Raw genomic sequence first — 4452 nt, 5'->3', positions numbered from 1 at the left:
AATATAAATTAAATGGTCAATTTTTATAGTTAAACAATTTTAATATTTTTTCCATTGAAAATTTTAATCAGGAATATGTGTTTTTACAAAGCAAGTGAATAAAGTCGATAGCTTGATGTTCTTAAATAAATTGAGTTTCATAAGTAAACGTTCCAAATTCACATACACATTTTATGATTTGCAAATTTTCTTATATTAGGATTAAGGCAAGTTTTATAAAATATTTGATTTTCGATTTCAAAATAAGATACGTTTGAAAATAAAAGATCAAGGTTTCAAATTATTAATATAACCTTCAAGGTTCGGTCATAACATATAAGCCGAATGTGGGGTGTTAGATATAATTTCTTAAAATTTTTCATTTTAGTGTACGATAATTTTCTGAAAATTTTGACCATAATCCGATATGAGAAACTCAATTTTCTTTAGAATTATGGCATTTGAACATTTGAAATATCATACGTTAGCTTTTAAAATAATTTTTTTTTTTAAATTTTAGATTCAATCGGATAAAAATACGAGTTGAAGGATAATATGATAATTTTTGTCCAAAGTTATTTTTATCATTTGGCACATGTTTGTATTAGTATGTCAATGATTATAGATTGGGTGGCGATGAGATAATTTTTGAAACATTTAAAACCCATTTATACTTTAAAAATTGAATACTAAGCACACATATTTGGTGCTTATATTGTATTTTAAATATTAAAATAGGGAACCCAAGAAAAGCTTCCATTCCTTACCCTTGCCATTTCTGCTCAATTTCTCTTCAATCTTTCACAATTTTCTTACATTTTCTTACAAAATCATCTATTTGAGCTTCTATTCATCATTATCATCTTCGTCACCCATTCATCTAGTGTTTACTAATTAGTGTGAGAACATGATTCTAGTGTGAAAAAGTTGAGAATAAGGTAAGAGCTCTTGAATTTTTTGCATCTCATCACCACATTTCACAAACCAATTTTCCCTCACAAAATCAAAACTTGTTATATTTTGGTCAATATGAGAAAACTTGTTTTTATTATTATTATTATTATTATTATTATTATTGGGGTAAAAAAAGTTTACCTTTTTTCGTTTAAATTGAATTTTAGTGAAAATAAATATCAAATTGATAATTTATTTATGGAAAGTAATAACAATGTTAACGTAGGACTAGTGTTTTAAAATAAATAAAAATTTACACTAATATTAATCTTTTTGAGACGAAAAAATAGTCACTAAAAATTTGAACTGTCAATTTCATTGAGGTTGTCACTAATATAATAGTGATGGTGATGAATTGAAATTTTCTTCAATATGAATTTTAGTGACTGGATTTAATGCTTTTAATGACTCATTTTCTTGTAGTGCTAGGAGAATTTCGAAAAATTCTTTGAACAATTCATGAGAGCAAATTTTCATCGTTTAAAACGGTTGGATATTATAGAAGTCGCGGTTCAAGATTTCTGCTGTAAATGTATCACTTGATTTATAATTGTTCATTCGGGTTAACCCAACGTTCAAAATTTGTCTACTTCAAAGGAAAAGAATGTATATTTCAGACTCCTTCAATTTCGAATCCATTTTCTTGCACATAGGTCCATGGAATGTGATCATTGGAATTCATTTTCTAATACGCCGGCTATTTTCGTCAACAAGCCCAAAAGAATTCTCATTCAACCCACCGTCATTAGTTGCAACAATTCCCTTAGAGCCATCACCCGGTAGATCTTAATGGCTCACCTTTTCAGTACATAATGTGCTAGAAAGGCCCATTAAACAAAGACCCGACCCGCATTTATCTCCCTTTCCACCTTTCACTTCTAACTCCACTAGAAGAGTGGGACAATTACAAAGCAAATGTCTGTCAAATGTCCTCTAAAATTTCGAAACAAAAATAAATGTTTATCAAATGTCCACAGTTCTCCTTGCCTTATCTCTGGCAGCACCAAATTTGATCAAACTCAAGGACTCGTCTGGCCCCTTTGTTAAGTAATCTTGCAGCAAGCATATTGCATACCACCCAATTTTTGAATAGCCAAAGAAATGGGTTATTTTGATTTTTGAGTGGTTTCAAGGTCTAAGAAAGTCAACAAAAAATGAAGTTTTGATGAAGGGAAAATGAATACCAAAGAGAAAAATTCATAATCATGTAAATGGAGTATTAATTAATGCTTCTTTTGTAACGTGTGTTTTTAAAAGCATAATTTAACGGCAAAAAACTATTAGTTTAACAATTATATTTTACAAATACTCTAAAACCATTAAATTCAAAGAAACATTTGAAGTTGAAAATTGGTTTGGTAGGCCCGCTCGAACGAGTTCTGCTCAAAGTAAGCGCAGCGTCAGCACTCGGCCAGCCTTTTGCACCTCCACAAATTCTTGCGCCCCGAAAGCTGGGCGCCGCAAGCAGCTCCTACCGCTCGCTTTGTTTTCCTTACTCATTAGTTTAAGGCAAAGAAACACGGTACTACTTCAGGTAATATTTATAAAGGCCAAGAGGAGTTGCCTTTGTTAATCTACCAATGCGGGATTGAAACAATATCAATTAATAAATAAAAAGTATAATAATAAATTTAATTAATAATATTTATATTTTTTTGTTTATTTAGATTTTATTCTTTTTTAAAGTTAAATTTGGTCTTCAACTTTAAAAAAAAAATTAAATTTGGCCATCAACATTTTAAAAAAGAGTTAAATTGTTGCTTCGTTTAATGAGACTACAGACTAAAACGTTAAATTTTTAAACATGACAGATCACATGACAATGCACATGGTTTTTTTTTTAAAAATTATGAACTTTTTATATTTTTTTAATTTTGAATTTTTTAATAAATTTTTTAATAAATTTTTGACATGACATATAAGACAAATAATGTCATGTTAGCATGAAGTATATGTGGATTGATGCGTGGGTTGCAACGCTAACATTATTAAAAAAAATAATGTCTTAGTTGGCATTTTTGTTTAAAAACGATTTGACTTTTTTAGAAAAGTTAATGGTTAAACTTAGGTAAAAATAAAAGAATAATTATCAAATTGAAACAAATATAAATGTTAAAGGTAAAATTTATTATTATACCAAGTAAAAGTAGATTTTTAAAGTATTTACTATTTTGAAATTAATCCATGGTTGTAAAACTACAACATAACTATAGATCATATTGTTGTTGTTTTTTTTATGCAAGAAAGGGGCAATATCATTGCCAAAGTTCTTGCTAATAGGCTTAAGAAAATTCTTACTAGTATTATTTCGCCTGTGCAGTTTACTTTTGTTTATGGTTGTTTGATCATAGATAATATTATATTATGATTGCTTTTAAGATCATCCACCACATGAAGAACAGGTGAAAGGGGAAATGTAGGTGAAGTCGCTTTAAAATTTGATATTAGCAAAGCCTCTGACCAAGTCGACTAGAATTTCCTTGAATTCATCTTATTAAAAATGGATTTTGTTAAGAGAAGGGTTGATTGAATTAGAATTTGTGTTAATATTGTGAAGTATTTGGTTGCATTCAACGGCCACGAGTTAGGTCCCTTTCATCCTTATCATGGGTTTAGCCAACAAGATTATTTATCTTTTCATTTTATGTTTTGAGGGGCTTAGTAACCTACTTTAGAAAGCTGAGTTCTGAGGAGATCTGTAACACCCCAAACCCGACCCAGACGTTATGACCGGATCCGACATGCCACATCGAAGCGTTCAAAAACATTTTATATTGTTGATCCAGAAAAACTTACTTAGTGTTTTAAAAGATAATTTCATTATAGGTTAAAGTGAATGGAAGCTGTGCACCAGGTAGGAAACCGGAAAAGAGGTGGTGAGTCCATCGGACTGCTTAAGTACCAAGCTCCCTTCGGATCCAATCCTAGACATGCATACCGCCATTGCCACACCTTAACGTCATGGATATTTCTAGGAAACCGATTTGATTAAGTCATTTTTAGGAAAAGTGATTAATTTTGGAAAATACTTTCATTGCGGAAGCTTTGCTTGTTGTCGTATTATTTTGAAATCAATTGTTTTTTTTTTTTTTGAAAACGCGCCCTAAAGCAATCCAATTTCAACAGTTAAAATAAGTAATACCTATCTTAGTAATACATATTAAAACCATCAAAAATAATTAAGCGGCCTTATTACATTTAAAAATCCAAAACTTCAAACGTAAATAAAAGGATGTCCAGTTCACCAGAAGAAAATCAAACTTTCAGAACGGGTGGCCACTCCGAATTCCCTCACAGCTCCAAGCCCACTATGGTTGGGGATTACCTGCGTGGATGAAAATAAAAGGGGTGAGTTTGGGGAAACTCAGTGTGTAAATTAACCCAACCATAGCCTATATCAGCTCAAACCACAGAAATAGAATAAGTTGGCCTTAGCCCAGAACAATATTCAGAATAAAGCCCATAGGCCCATAACAGAACATAACAGATATTACATGTTTATGTAGAAACTCAACCCAG

The 4452-nt window shown here is 30.8% G+C and overlaps 1 non-coding gene across 1 annotated transcript; it reads right to left on the bottom strand.

Moving 5' to 3' along the window:
* Window positions 1-2288: 2288 nt before the first annotated feature.
* LOC121230974 (U12 minor spliceosomal RNA) lies at window positions 2289-2446 on the bottom strand. Its single transcript, XR_005929045.1, has one exon. It is a non-coding gene; the product is annotated as a U12 minor spliceosomal RNA (small nuclear RNA).
* Window positions 2447-4452: the final 2006 nt, after the last annotated feature.

This window comes from Gossypium hirsutum, chromosome A06, assembly GCF_007990345.1.
Source record: "Gossypium hirsutum isolate 1008001.06 chromosome A06, Gossypium_hirsutum_v2.1, whole genome shotgun sequence".
Taxonomy (NCBI): Eukaryota; Viridiplantae; Streptophyta; class Magnoliopsida; order Malvales; family Malvaceae; genus Gossypium; species Gossypium hirsutum.
The sequence above is the reverse complement of the archived record's forward strand: the minus strand, read 5'-3'. Positions and strand labels throughout refer to the sequence as shown.